Source organism: Polypterus senegalus, chromosome 11, assembly GCF_016835505.1.
Source record: "Polypterus senegalus isolate Bchr_013 chromosome 11, ASM1683550v1, whole genome shotgun sequence".
Classification (NCBI taxonomy): Eukaryota; Metazoa; Chordata; class Cladistia; order Polypteriformes; family Polypteridae; genus Polypterus; species Polypterus senegalus.
Window position 1 is genome coordinate 159710774 of NC_053164.1, and position 15979 is coordinate 159726752.

The 15979-nt window shown below is 40.0% G+C and overlaps 1 long non-coding RNA gene across 1 annotated transcript in view; it reads right to left on the minus strand.

Moving 5' to 3' along the window:
- Positions 1-15247: 15247 nt before the first annotated feature.
- The window catches only part of LOC120539657, a 61913-nt gene continuing 61181 nt past the window's right edge, over positions 15248-15979 (minus strand). Inside the window, exon 6 of the long non-coding RNA XR_005635647.1 lies at positions 15248-15892. This is a non-coding gene — a long non-coding RNA (uncharacterized LOC120539657). The remainder of the gene's footprint in view (positions 15893-15979) is intronic.

A 15979-nucleotide genomic window follows, 5' to 3' on the forward strand; every position in this document is an offset into this window, starting at 1 on the left:
TATTGAACCACGGAGTCAGTTACAATAAACTGGTGTCAATGTCGCATGTTAAGGCGGCTTTTTGTTTCTGCAGTTATATGCTTGAATAAAAGCGCAATTGTGTTATTCTTGTGAAAATGTTTCTTTGCTATTTGGACTTCAGGCTTCATACATTTTATAGTTTATGCCTACATTTTGTCATCTACTACTAGAATATAAAAAAAGTTTCTGTTTTAACAATGTGTTGACACAGATTACTGTAGAAACGGAACAGACATGAAATGCGTGTGTTCCAAACAACGATCTATTATTTCACTCTAAAACTCCACTTCACTCCCAGATACTCAATCAAGGCCTGAGCTGAGAGAAGTTCGTGCACATTCTAAATTGGTGGGGGGATGGAATAGCCGGCTTCTCTTTATCAGCACATTTAGAAGACAAAGGGCGCTGGCGGAGAGGTGTGAAGGGATTTAAGAAGCAGTTTAAGGTGGGACGGAATTACGAGTTTTTTCGTAGGCTCTGGTAATTCTAGTGTTAAGGGACATGCCACTAATGACTGTGGTGAAAATCAATGTAATCCTCTGATTATTACAATTAAGAACCCTACTGTTCATGACGCTGGTACTTATATCCTTGGGGCTTATGTCTCAGGAGCTGACCCCTTGGGGAAATTTAATATTAGGGTACAGGGTCCTTCCCCCTCCAATGTTTCCCTTAACTCCTCCACCCTTGTCACCACCCCTTCGCCTGACGAATCAGCCCCTATAGTTTGTATGTTGAACCTAACCACCTTAACAAGCACCTTTTTAGTAGAAACTGGCTATGGAGATCAGAATAGATGGTTGCCGTGGGTAATCTATTCAGCGAAACAGGTTAACCGTTCCCGTTGCTACGCTTGCACAGCTGCACGCTCTCATTTAGCTACAGTCCCTTTCCCACTATCCAACATTTCGGACCCCACTGAGTTACCTTGCCTCCTGTACTTATTTACTGCCCCCAAAAACCCAAAAAATTGTGCTACCCTATCTTTTCTTTTTCCACCCACCCACTAGTCATATGACTACCCCAATGTTTCAGTCCCACGAAGGCAATTACATGTGTTTTAAGTCAAATGGAACCGCTTTGGTAGGAGAATTACCCTCTTCTTTCTGCTCCCAAACCTTCCATGTCAACTCCTCCTTTTTAAATTTCACTCTTTCACTATTTCTACTTTCCCAAACTACCTCTAGATCTAATGTTTGGTGGATGTGCCGTAGGTCAAAACTATTCGATATCTTGCCTTCCGATTGGTCTGGCACTTGTGCCTCTGTACAGCTAGTTATGCCTTTCCGATTATTGTCCTTATCCCCTTCACACTCTCCGTATCACCCCTCATATTCCCAGGCCTCCACTCCTTCCCGCCGAACCCGTTCTCTCTCAGATTCCCCTTCTGGTTTTTCCCTGCACGGTCCAGGGGTATATATTGATGCCATAGGAGTTCCCAGAGGAGTCCCTGACAAATTTAAAGCAAGGGATCAGGTGGCTGCTGGGTTTGAATCCATAATACCCCAGATCACCATTAATAAGAATGTAAACTGGATCAATTACTTATATTATAACCAACAGTGATTCCTCAACTTCACTAAAGAAGCTGTGGAAGGTATTCATGAGCAATTAGACCATACCTCCCTAATGACTTGGCAAAATCGCTTGGCCCTAAATATGTTACTTGCTGAGAAAGGTGGAGTGTGTACTATGTTTGGTGACGCCTGTTGCACATATATCCCTAACAATACTGCATCTGATGGGTCTATTACCCGTGCACTAGCTGGCCTTACAGCCCTTTCTAATGAACTTGCCACTAACTCTGGCATCTCTAACCCTTGGGATCAGTGGTTTATGTCCACCTTTGGATCCTGGGGGCAATGGATAAGGTCAGTGTTTGTTTCTCTGGCAGTAGTATTTATCGTCCTTCTTCTTGTTGGATGTTGCATCATTCCTCTTATTCGCTATATTGTATCTAGGTACTTCACTGCTTCCATGGTCAAGGCCTATATGTTACATGAGGCACGTATGCTGCAAGTTGCTACTTCTGTTTCCTCATCCCCTTATTCATCTCCCCCTCCATCTAATTACCTTTACCTTGTCACGTCCCAGATTGTCAAAAACGGGGGAATGTGGAAAAAATAAAAATATAGGTCAATAACTTGTGCTTGACAAATCTGAATGTACGTGACAGAAAGCATGTTCTACGGGGTGTGTGGTAGGAGTCATGCAGGCCCTGCATGCTTACAGTGTACGAGACAAGTGCTACTTCTTGGGCGTGTAACGGGTGTGGACTCATCAGGCCTCAACAGATGTACTCCACCCTTAGATTATTTGATAATGCTTATGTAACTAAAGTCCTAAAGCCCTATAAGAATGGGGGACACGGGCCCCTCGGTGCAGATGAAGGGCGGTGTCCTAGGACTGTGCTTCTCTGATATTTAACCTTTGCCTGGTGTGTATCAATAAAAGATTTTTTACTAACTTTAATTATATCTCTCTGTCTTCAGTCACAAGAAACGACACCCTACAAAAAAGTGTCCACACTGGCCCTTTTGGCAATGACAAATGTCCAAGTGAAACGTCTTCCACTAAAAGATAAGGTGGTATGCTGTGTTTTGTAGGTGGGGATCTTAGTGCCATTAGCAGCCTCCAGAATGGGCCCTTCTCTCCCTGAAGCCACATCAACAGGTGATGCAGGAAGCGTGCTCACTTGTGCGCCAGGTATCATATAGAAAACGGCCAAAAGACTGAGCATCTGTTGTGTAGAGCAGGTGGTCTGCGGGGTGTGAGGAGATAGTGTTGACTGACCTGGGTGTGCTAAACTTACAAGGAGGGCAGTATTTCTTCATGTTCTTGCTGAATCAGGCATGGTAAAAATACAGATCAGATGTCGGGAACATGGCAGGAGGAAGAAGAGCAATGCGAGGTGCAGGCTTGCTAACAGGACTGACGAGGGTTGCAGGAGGAAGATAGCTCTGCAAAGGAAAATGCAGGTTGTCAGCCATCTTGGCTAACTCTTGGTAGTCAACAATGGACGTATTGACCTCACAGAAGGGCAAACAGCAGGCAGTCGAGGGGAAGTATTTTACATGAGCTTAAGGGGTCAGAAGGTGTGAAATAACTGTAGCGTTCTAAAATCTAATTTCTTTGCCTTGATTTTTTTTACTTTTTCCATTTAAGTTAAAACATTTAATTTTAATTTGAGAAAAAAGGCAGCTTTAGTAATCCTAACTCAAATTTTAATAATGAGGCCAGTGCAATGCAAGTCCTGTTGGATGTTTGACTTTTCAGTTAATGGTTTAGAGGACCCAGTCTTCTATGAGGGCTACATCTGCAGGAGATGCCAGCTGATCCAGCACCTTGAGCTTAGGGTCGCTGAACTGGATTGAGGAGTTGGCTGACCTTCATTGTAGTAGAGAATTGGCGGGCATGGTCCAGGTGTCCTTTGGAGAGATAGTGTGCACCCCTTAGGTGGCACAGGAAGAGATTCAATGCCAGACATAGAAGGCTCATTGTCACAAGGCACAGGATAAAGGGTGCACACTGTCCAGGGGCATCAACCCCAGAAGTGTCAAATTGTTTTCAGGTCCTTGCAAAGCTGCATAGTCTTTCTGAAGATTCTGAGGAGGAAGGTGGGATGAGGATCCCCAAAGGGCCAACTTAAGACCATTTCCCAGGAAGAGAGTGGTAGTAATAGTTTGGGACTCGATCATTGGGGGAACTGAAGTACAGGTTGCTGCAGAGACAAAGATTCTCGCATGGTGTGTTGTCTCCCAGGTTCACAGGTGGGAGACTTTCCTGGAAGGGTGTATAGGTTCTTGGCCAGAGTGGAGGTGGATTCATTTGTCATTGTCCAGTGTGGTATATGGCCGACAGTTCATCCCAGCCAATATTCCCATGTCACCAGATGGAGCCCTTCTTGCAATATGGAGGTGCCCCGAGTTCCAGCAGGGCATCATGGACAGTCGAATTTTACATCACAGTCCTGCTAGATACAATGAGGGCCACCAGGAGACACTGCAAGAAGGCACGAGGATTTTTATTATAGCACAGAAGTACTTTCTAGTCATGAGAATGGAAATAACGAAGTACTTCTGGGATGAAGAAAAGAAGTTTTCACCTGACCCGGAAGTGTTATGAAGCCACGTGGACTGAGGGATAGAAACACTTCCGGGTCAAGAACTATAAAGGACTCTGGGAAACCCCAACAAAATGAGCTGAGTTGGGAGGAAGGGTGACGAAATGTCTGGGAGTGGAGGATTTATTGTATTTGAATTATTATTGTTATTATTATTGGCTTACTGTGGAGGTGGAGATGCTTTGTGCACAATTTATGAAATTAAATTCTTTTGTGACTTTTATCTGGTGTCTGACGTGTGGTCTGAGTGTTCAAGGGGACAATAGCACCCCCTAGCTGTCACACCATGTTGGAACAAATGACATACAAAAGGGTAGTCTGTCAGTTCTGCAATCCAAATTTAAAGAGATAGATTACAGACTGAGGAGCAGAACTGACAAGGTATTCTTCTCTTAAATTCTGACTATGCCATGCGCCAGTCCAGGTAAGACTAAGGAGATTGGAAGGCTTAATGCATGGCTCAGATCTTAGTGTTGGATAGAAGTTTATAGGTTTCTAGGGCATTTGGACTCCTTTTGGAACAGATGGGTACTGTTCCACTGTGACGGGTTACATCTGAAATGGAGGGGCACCAATGTGTTGGGGAGGCGTATGAGTGGGTTAGTTCAGGATTATTTAAACTAGGGAATTGGGGGGCAGGGAGTTTAGGACAGGCCAGGTTTAGAACTATACATTGGAGAAACAAACAGTAGTGTAAAAATACTAATGCATAGTAATTTAAATTCTAACCCAACATTTAAATATAAATGAGGACATTTTGTCTGGAAAGCATTAGGGAAAGTTGCCTTATTTTAGGAGTGTGTTATAGACCACCCAATTCAATCAGTAATTTCAATGTGCATCTTTTTAGTAATATTAAAAAGTCAAGTTTACAGGGGAATATTATAGTCATGGGGAACTTTAACTACTTACAGTGGTGTGAAAAACTATTTGCCCCCTTCCTGATTTCTTATTCTTTTGCATGTTTGTCACACAAAATGTTTCTGATCATCAAACACATTTAACCATTAGTCAAATATGACACAAGTAAACACAAAATGCAGTTTTTAAATGATGGTTTTTATTATTTAGGGAGAAAAAAATCCAAACCTACATGGCCCTGTGTGAAAAGTAATTGCCCCCTTGTTAAAAAATAACCTAACTGTGGTGTATCACACCTGAGTTCAATTTCCGTAGCCACCCCCAGGCCTGAATATTGCCACACCTGTTTCAATCAAGAAATCACTTAAATAGGAGCTGCCTGACACAGAGAAGTAGACCAAAAGCACCTTAAAAGCTAGACATCATGCCAAGATCCAAAGAAATTCAGGAACAAATGAGAACAGAAGTAATTGAGATCTATCAGTCTGGTAAAGGTTATAAAGCCATTTCTAAAGCTTTGGGACTCCAGCGAACCACAGTGAGAGCCATTATCCACAAATGGCAAAAACATGGAACAGTGGTGAACCTTCACAGGAGTGGCCGGCCGACCAAAATTACCCTCAAGAGCGCAGAGACGACTCATCCGAGAGGTCACAAAGACCCCAGGACAACGTCTAAAGAACTGCAGGCCTCACTTGCCTCAATTAAGGTCAGGGTTCACGACTCCACCATAAGAAAGAGACTGGGCAAAAACGGCCTGCATGGCAGATTTCCAAGACGCAAACCCCTGTTAAGCAAAAACAACATTAGGGCTCGTCTCAATTTTGCTAAGAAACATCTCAATGATTGCCAAGACTTTTGGGAAAATACCTTGTGGACTGATGAGACAAAAGTTGAACTTTTTGGAAGGCAAATATCCCATTACATCTGGCGTAAAAGGAACACAGCATTTCAGAAAAAGAACATCATACCAACAGTAAAATATGGTGGTGGTAGTGTGATGGTCTGGGGTTGTTTTGCTGCTTCAGGACCTGGAAGGCTTGCTGTGATAGATGGAACCATGAATTCTACTGTCTACCAAAAAATCCTGAAGGAGAATATCCGGCCATCTGTTCGTCAACTCAAGCTGAAACGATCTTGAGTGCTGCAACAGGACAATGACCCAAAACACACCAGCAAATCCACCTCTGAATGGCTGAAGAAAAACAAAATGAAGACTTTGGAGTGGCCTAGTCAAAGTCCTGAACTGAATCCAATTGAGATGCTATGGCATGACCTTAAAAAGGCGGTTCATGCTAGAAAACCCTCAAGTAAAGCTGAATTACAACAATTCTGCAAAGATGAGTGGGCCAAAATTCCTCCAGAGCACTGTAAAAGACTCGTTGCAAGTTATTGCTGCTAAGGGTGGCCCAACCAGTTATTAGGTTCAGGGGGCAATTACTATTACTTTTTCACACAGGGCCATGTAGGTTTGGATTTTTTTTCTCCCTAAATAATAAAAACCATCATTTAAAAACTGCATTTTGTGTTTACTTGTGTTATATTTGACTAATGGTTAAATGTGTTTGATGATCAGAAACATTTTGTGTGACAAACATGCAAAAGAATAAGAAATCAGGAAGGGGGCAAATAGTTTTTCACACCACTGTAAGTATTAACTGGTTTAACCTTGCAAATTGCGGAGTATAAGAACAGGAGTTTTTAGAAAAAACTAGTGACTGTTTTTTAATGCAGTATAAGTACCTACCCGGGATGAAGCCTGTCTAGATTTAGTATTTTGTAATAATCAGGATAGAATTGAGGGTGTGGCAGTGATTGAAACCATAGGGTCAAGTGAGCATAATATAATACAATTTTCAGTGTTTTACAAGAATGCAGATGTAATAATTAAAACTGTTAAATTTAGTTTGTGGCAAAGTGTAAAGAGGATAGACTGGGATACACTTTTAAGTGTGGAAACAGTCAAGGAGCTGTGGAACAGGTTTAAAAATGTTTTACATGTAATGCAGGACAGGTACATACCTAAATTTGGAATTAGGAGGAAATTTTAAAAAGTCTGCAATGTGTTAATAAAGAGTTAAAAAAAGAAGCTGCAAAGAAAAAAAAAGCTCTATAAAGCGTATAATACTAATAACTGCAATGTGAATTGTAGGGCATATAAACACATGAGGGCATGTAAATTTGAAAAAGCAACAAAAGGGTATGATCAAAGTGAAGCATATATTATTTATCTTGGAATTCAGAGTGCATCTGATAAGGTGTCAAATGAAAAGGCTGGGCATCAAACTAAAATAAGTGGGATTTCAGGGTGGTGTTTGTAGATGGGTGCAAGATTGTCTCGGACACAGGAAGCCAATTGGTTATGGTGTGTGGGACCGAATCAGAATTGTATGATGTTAAGAAGGGTCTTCCACAGATGTCAGTGCTAGGGCCACTGCTATTTTTAATATATATAAATGATTTGGGTAGGAATATAAGTAAGAAGCTGGTTAAGGTAAGTGGATTGGCAGATAATTAAAGTATTCATATCATTATTCACTGGGAAATAGTAACGTGTTTTTAGTGGTTGAATTCTGAGGTTTTAGTATACAATATGTTTTCCTAAATCATTTATCTGGGGACAAAAATGTGCTACTGTGTTTTTACTAGTGTTCTAACCATCCATCCATCCATTTTCCAACCCGCTGAATCCGAACACAGGGTCACGGGGGTCTGCTGGAGCCAATCCCAGGAAACACAGGGCACAAGGCAGGAATAATTAAATTAAAATAATAACTGTATGTAGAAGATAACTTTTGCAATGGCAAACGTAAAGAGAGGAGTACAGTTTCTCTATGTACTGTGACACAGTTGTTAAACATGGTACCCACAGTCAGGTTCGTGCAGTCTTTTGTCTGAAAATTATGTATAAGAAGTGAACAAATCTGCAATGCAAGGACAACATATTACTTAATGGAGAAATCTGGAGACTCAAGACATGTAGATTGTTTCCCCTTACACTCTTAAATGAACCATGAAAATTACTCATCAAAAAACAGACTCTCCTGAAAGTATGATACTTTGTGCTTTGATTTGGTAATTGTGTTCCTAAAGACAATTATTTTAAATTTATCTTTAGCTAACAAGCCACCAGCAAAAAAGTCAAAGAAATCTGATGAAGCAACACATTTTTTTAACAGTTGATTAGAATTAAAACTTGTCACATTGATGGAGATTACTTTTTAGTCTTCTTGTCCTATATTTTCTGGTTTGTTTATTTTCATATGTTTTGTTATCTTCATTTTTATCCTGTTATTACATTACCTTATTGCTGGTCCTGTGATTTATTGTCATCTTATTAATGTTATGTGTAGTGACTTTGGGCTTGAGGAAGGTGTTACATAAATAAAATGTATTATTATTACTTTTGTACATGACTCATAATGTCATTGGTTGCATCTAAATGCAGTTACACACTCTTAAGTTAAGAATAAATTATTTGTCTTGACTGCATCCATTACATCAACAAAAAATATTCCCATAAGCGTGCATAGACTTTTAACATTTTCTGTATATACATTTTTTAATGCCATATATATTAATGCATTTTTTTAAATTTTATTTTTTCTCACAACCAAGCATTTATGAAGGGTTCTACATTTTTCATATTGGTTGGTTACAGAGTTCTGTATTATACTTGAATGACTTGGGGTATGTACTCCTACAAGTTGAACTATTTGGTATGTAGTGTTGCCTAATATAGTCCATTGTACAATGTATTTGCTTTTAAGTCATAACTTACAGCTGTGAGATCATAATTTTTAGTCACATGGTACATAATATAATATTTATTACCTGGGTAATGGAGTGAAGTAGGACAGTCAGATTTCATATACAGTGGAACCTCGGTTTGCGAGCATAATTCGTTCCGGAAACGTGTTCGCAATCCAAAGCACTCGTATATCAAAGCGAATTTCCCCATAAGAAATAATGGAAACTCAGATGATTCGTTCCACAACCCAAAATTATTCATATAAAAATGATTAATACAAAATATAAAGTAAAAATACATAAAACAAATTAACCTGCACTTTAACTTTAAAAAGAATCATGGCTGGTGTGAGTGAGTTTCTAAACTCATGAGGGATTCCACCCAAGGGGACGACACGCGGAAGAGTGTCCCAAAGCAATGGCAGTCTCCCAGCGCTGTAGCAGTTCGCCGTATAAAGCGTCCAAAAAGATCACAGACATGCTATAAGCGCCTGCCGTCAATGGATGATACAAGGAACATTATAAAGATCCCGCTACAATAAATAACAGCGCTGTTGCTGTTTCAAGCTGAAGGCAGCTGGTGTTGTTAAAGTACTGAGACTCAGCTTCGTGTTTTGGGGTGCAAGATGGGGACTTGCACTTCACAGCACACACGTGTGCGTGCACACACACACACACACAATCACAATGCTGTAGTAAACAGTATACGCTCGTACGATGTTGACTATATGAGTGAGGCAGACAGACTCAGATGGAGAACAGGAGACAATTGCCCTCAAGAGAAGAGAGAGAGAGAGAGAGACGCGCTGCGCGCAAGCAAGAGAGATAAGGAGAAAGAGAGAGAGGCGAGTGCGAGCAAGCGAAAGAGATAAGGAGAGAGAGACATGCACGGGCAAGAGAGATAAGGAGAGAGAGAGAGACGCGTGCGCATGAGAGAGAAGAACCATCAGCTCAGTTGTGATCACATGACGCTCAACAGACAAAGCGTATCTATACTGCTCGTATTGCAAGACATCGCTCGTTTATCAAGTCAAAATTTATTAAAAAATTTTGCTCGTCTTGCAAAACACTCGTAAACCAAGTTACTCGTATTTTGAATATAGCAAAAATGTATGTATTGCTGAGGGAAAAAATAAGAAAGAATTATGGCATATCAAACAAGTTCATATTTGGAAAAATATTGAAGATCATTTATTTTCATGACACATAGTAAAAGTGGTTGACTTCAATTTAAAAAGTGTTGTGGTGGGTGTAAGTACATCTCACCTGATGCTGCTGAAAATCAAAACAAATGTCCATCTATTCTTCTTAAAACCAGCTTAGTTCAAATTTGTGGGAAGCCAGAGCACATTCAAGAAGCACTACTGTACATGTTAAAAGTAAAGTAATTCTGAACAGAGCCACAGCACCATACGTCACCGCAGTTCTAGACCCGCAGTTGTAGACCCGCAGTTACAGACCCGGAAGTGGCGTCACCTTCGTCTCCATAGTTCCAATAAATAATCCATAAAATCAGAAGTGAAACGTGGAGGTTAAAAACAATAGAAAAAAATCTTCTTAAAAACAACAAAGTTAAAATAGAGCAGGAAGCATTCTTTAAAAAAAAAAAAAAACAAAAAAAACAAGATGAAGCCCAGTGCCTGCTTGCAGCTGACGTTAACTCTGCCTACTTCGGCTACTTCGCTCGCTCGCTCTCTCTCTCTCTCTCTCTCTCACTCACTCACTCAACCTCCCATCCGTTCTTTCTTTTTCCTCCCCTTTTAGCCTACTCGCGCTTCTATTTATCAAGATAAGCAGCCCCAGGAACAATCATGAATGCGGACGGTCCCTCACAAGTGCACTTTGGTGAAAAACGCCCACATTGCGAATCGTCCTGACAACCTTCAGCCACATAACCACCATGCCCCCTCACCAAGCTGCGAGCGCGGTGATTATTTATTTTAAAGGTGGACTTTGACAGGAGCTGTGGACCCGCTATACCACACACGTGAAAGTTCACAGAGAGTTATAGTGCGGGTTGTTCACTGAATGCTAGCAACTGGCGCACTAACGCTCGTGGGCATTCGTGGCTTTGTCTCGAGAGAGGTAAACAAGGCTAGCACGCGAGTCGTATTCCAAACAAAGGTCGTATACCAAGCAAAATTTTTCACGTTCAAACAGGACGTATACCAAGTTGGACTTATTCCAAAGCAGACGTATACCAAGGTACCACTGTATATTAATTACATTATATAGAACTGCTCTAGTTTTTGTCACTTATTATTATAAACGATGGGCCATCAAAAGAAAAAAAAAGAAAAATACTAATAAGAACACAATTTATTTGTATAGCACCCTGCCCAGAATTCAGAAAGAACAACAGGACCTATATAACATTGGCTACAAATAATATCTCACTAAATAAAGATAAATACAGGATATACAAAACATTCAAATAGAATAAAAGACAATAATTCAGACTAAAATACAACATATAATACTACAAACAAATCTTGAACAAATAGCATAAATTGTGATGTCATTAATTTTAGGAGGTCAGTCCACAGTCAGGGCACTATATACAGCTCAAAACCCTGCTGTCACCCACAGAGTGCAGGTTAGTGGGGGGCACAGAATGAGAGGACCTTAGTGGGCAGGTCAATACCAGAATTTCATATTCAGCCCTGTAAGACACAGGTATCTGTGAACGTGCAGCAGGATGGCTGGGATGTGGTCGCTGTTGGTGGTCCGTGTCAGGACTGTTGCAGTTGAGTTTTGAATCAGCTGGAGCTGTGATATAAGATTAGAAGGGGCACCTGCCAGTAGTGACAATGCAGGATGTGATAAAAGCAGGGACATAATAACTTGCTCAAGCGGTAGCATATAGATACAGAACAACAGAGGATGTCATTTCATTAACAAGGGGAAGTCAGATGGAGGAACTCCTGTGAGAAATTAAGGCAAGAGGATTACCCTGGACAGGACATAAGCTGCTGCATTTGTGAAGGACTGAAGTGCGGGACTATCTAAAACTATCATTGAGTGTATTTCAGTAATTTATGTAGTGACTTATAAAACCACAATATTACATTAAAATATACTGCTGAAAAAATTAAAGAAACCCTTTTTAATCCAAGTATATAATCAAGTCAATGAAACTTGTGAGCTATTGGTCTGGTCAGTGAAGTAGCAGAGGGACTTGTTCATCAGTTTCAGCTGCTTAGGTGCACTGGAGAGGTGGGGGCAACAATAAGACGACCCCCAAAAAAGGAATGAATGGTTTCACAGGTGGAGGGAGGCCACTGACATTTTTCCCTCCTCATCTGTTTTGTCACTCGTTTTGCATTTGGCTTCAGTCGGTGTCACTACTGGTAGCATGAGGCCATACCTGGACCCTACTGAGCTGACACAGGTAGTCCAACTTCTCCAGAATGGCAGACACATCAATATGTGCCATGCCAGAAGGTTTGCTGTGTCTCCCAGCACAGTCTCAAGGGCACTGAGGAGATTCCAGGATACAGGCATCTAGGAGAGCTGGACAGGGCCCCTCGTAGAAGGTCCTTAACCCATCAGCCCGACTGAAGGAACAGGATGAGCACTGCCAGAGCATGCAAAATGATCTCCAGCAGGCAGGCCACTGGTGTGAATGTCTCTGAGCAAACAATCAGAAACAGACTTCATGAGGGTGGCCTGAGGGCACGAGATCCTCTAGTGGGCACCGTGGAGCTCAACTGGCATTTGCCGTAGAATACCAGGATTGGTAGGTCCACCACTGGTGCCCTGTGCTTTTCACAGATGAGAGCAGGTTCATCCTGAACACATGTGACAGACGTGAAAGGGTCTGGAGAAGCAGTGGAGAACGTTATGCTGCCTGTAACATTGTTCAGCATGACAGGTTTGGTGGTGGGTCAGTGATGGTCAGACTGGGGAGGCATATCCATGGAGGGATGCACAGACCTCTACAGGCTAGACAACGGCAACTTGATTGCCATTAGGTATTAGGATGAAATCCTTGGACCCATTGTTAGACCATATGTAACTTATGTCATGTCCAGGGCAACCCTCATGCCTTAATTTATAATATAATAATTAAGTTATCTTAATTTTATAATAATATAATCTTATATCACAGCTCCAGCTGATTCAAAACTCAACTGCAAGTCCTGATACGAACCACCAACAGCGAGCACATCCCAGCCATCCTGCTGCACCTTCACAGCTCCCTGTGTCTTACAGGATTGAATATCAAATTCTGTTATCGAAGTGCCCACTAAGGTCCTCTCATTCTGTGCCCACACTAACCTGCACTCTGTGGGTAACAGCAGGGCCTTCAGCTGCTTATAGCGCCCTGACTGTGGAATGACCTCCCTAAATTAATGAGATCAGCTGACTCCATTCATTTGTTTTTAACTCATTTGTTTACAAAAACATTAAACAGACCTGACATTCGGCCCCTTCTTTCAGTTTACCCCCTTTATCTGTCCAGGTACTCAGGGTTTGCATTTTTATCACAATTTATGTTATTTGTTCAAGATTTTTATGTTGTATTTTAGTCTGAATTATTGTCTTTTATTCTATTTGAATATTTTGTATATCCTGTATTTATCTTTATTTAGTGAGATATTATTTGCAGCCAATGTTATATAGGTCCTGTTGTTCTTTCTGAATTTTGGGTATAGGAAGGGTGCTATATAAATAAATTGTGTTCTAAATAGTATTTTTAATATTTTTCTTTTGATTGTCCATCGTTTATTATAATAAGTGGCAAAAACTAGAGAAGTTCTATATGATGCATTTAATATATAGCATAATTCAGTGTAGAATATGTATTGCTGTTTTCTTCACATACATGTTTAAAAATGTTAGATTGGCTTAAATGTTAATTCCAAATTGGTTTAGTACAATATTGCACACATGCCTAGTGCATTATAAAAAAACACAATCACTTATTATAAACGTTTTACTAAACTCTAACGTGGTGCAAACATTGTAATTATATTGTATATTTCAATTCATGAATGTAAACGAAAAACTATTTTCAATTAACATAGATCTTGATTATTTTAGGCATGTTAAATGGTTCCCACAGACCCAAACACAATGTAAATGTTAATATTAATATTTCACAGAAATGATCCGTATTGTTTAGTTTGATGTATGACACAACGTGATGGCAGAAACCCTCTGAACTTCACAATAATGCGTTATATTTGGTCTGATGTACCTTTTATCCTTCTTGTTTTTATTGCTTAATTTCTGAACGGGTCCTTGACCTGATGTTACTTTCCGGGCTTTGCTGAGACCTGCCGAAATCTTCCAAAAGTAATTTTATGAAGTCAGTCCTGAAACGACAGAGACGTCACTATCGTGTCTGTAGCTGCGGGTCTAAAACTGCGGTGACGTATGGTGCTGTGGCTCTGCAAGTGGATGCTTCTCCAATCTGAAGGGATATGTCTCTCCACAAATGTGCTCATTGCAATTTTATAGTCAGTCATCAATTCAACGTACTCCAAGAAAAAGTCACACAAAAATGCAAACCCCACTCAGATGGTAAACAAACTGTGATTTTGATCAAAGTGTCCTTGAGCAGCAAGGAATCACTACAAATACTGTTCTGCCCCGCATCTTGTTAGTTGAGACTGTTATTTGTTGAACTGTGCTCCCCCTTCATCTTGTCATTTATTAACACACCAGTCAGTCACGTCCCACACTCACAGTGGTACTATAAAAGTCTATGAAAATCATGTAAAGCATGTAGGTCCCATAATAAACATTTGAAAGCAGCTTTATTTTGCAAAGTCACAGTGAGAAGAGTTTCAGAAAAGCAGACAATCAAATATACATGACAACGTCAGGGCTCTTCTGAACCCGGTCTGTTGGGAGAGACAAGTTTTTATACCCCTAGAATGCGTGATTTAATATCATTATGAAATGTAACAGTCAACATGTTTATTATACACAATCCTTGAGCCCCTTCAACGCCCCTTATGCAACTTGATTTCTTGGCCACTTTTGTTATGGCGTTCAGATGTAAGCTAAGGGAAAACGTGATAAGGCAGACTCATGTGTGGAATGCTTAGACCTTGAGTCCTTTGCACAAATATTTTTCTGTTTGCTAAAACAAAGCATGCTTTTACATGGTTTCGTAAAGCTTACTTCTCAGACATGAATTAGTACAAGGAAACGAAGAGAACATTCGTCTTCCACAGGAGTGAGGCAGAAAAAATACTGTAAATAAAACTGATGTCCTGAAGCACATCATGAAGTATTCCTATTGTCATGCAGTCCGATATGAGTATTGCATTGATTCAATACTGCCACTTTGCCAGTAGTCTTGTTTCATATACAAGCTAAAAGAAAAGAATTCAGAACTTTCCTTTTGAAAACAACTGCTAAAGACGTGTTTACACAGTCAACACTTCAAGAAAGGTTGGTTTAGGTGCAACTCTGCAGAACACAATGTAATATGTACATTTCTCTTTACAATATATATTCATTTTAAAGGGTCTCAAACATGCCTCCTAGGCCACAACAGTTACTGTATGTCCCATCTATTAATTTAATTTAACAAGAAACTAGCTCCAGCTTTTAAATAAATTAAATTAGATCAACTAAGTTCAATAGGTGTAAAGCAGTGATATTAAAAGAAGCTGGCTGTGTTAATGTACAAGCTTGCTACACCACATCAGCCATATTTAACTGATATTATTTATTAACATTTAAGTACTTTTTCTATTGTTCCTTTGTTCCTCAGAGTATAAAATGCCCTTGAGTTCTCAAAAAGCAGTATATAACAATATATGATGGTAATAAAAAGTAATGTTCAATTGCATAACATTTATATGATACTTTGGATTTATAGTTTGGTAAAATTATCTGCAGATATCTATGAGTAGGCAGCATAATTCAAAAAAGTAATTCTAGTAAGACACAATAAATGAAATGATATACTGACTACAGTGAAATGTCTAATAATAGTTATTGCAAGCAAGAAGCAAATGTCCAGATAAAGAATAAAATACTGTATTTGTATTTGATCACGCAGCTTATTTTGTTCTCCTTCAAAAATTATGTGGAGTAATGAAGGTGCCTAGATATTTGGTGACACTTCAGATGTATATTTGTATCCATCTCCTCTCTTTGGTGGTTCTTTTTCACCTGTAAAAAAACAGCAAATATCTCTTGAATAGAAGAATACAATATTGTGTGTCCATCGTCTGGATTATTCTTCACCACTGCCAATCA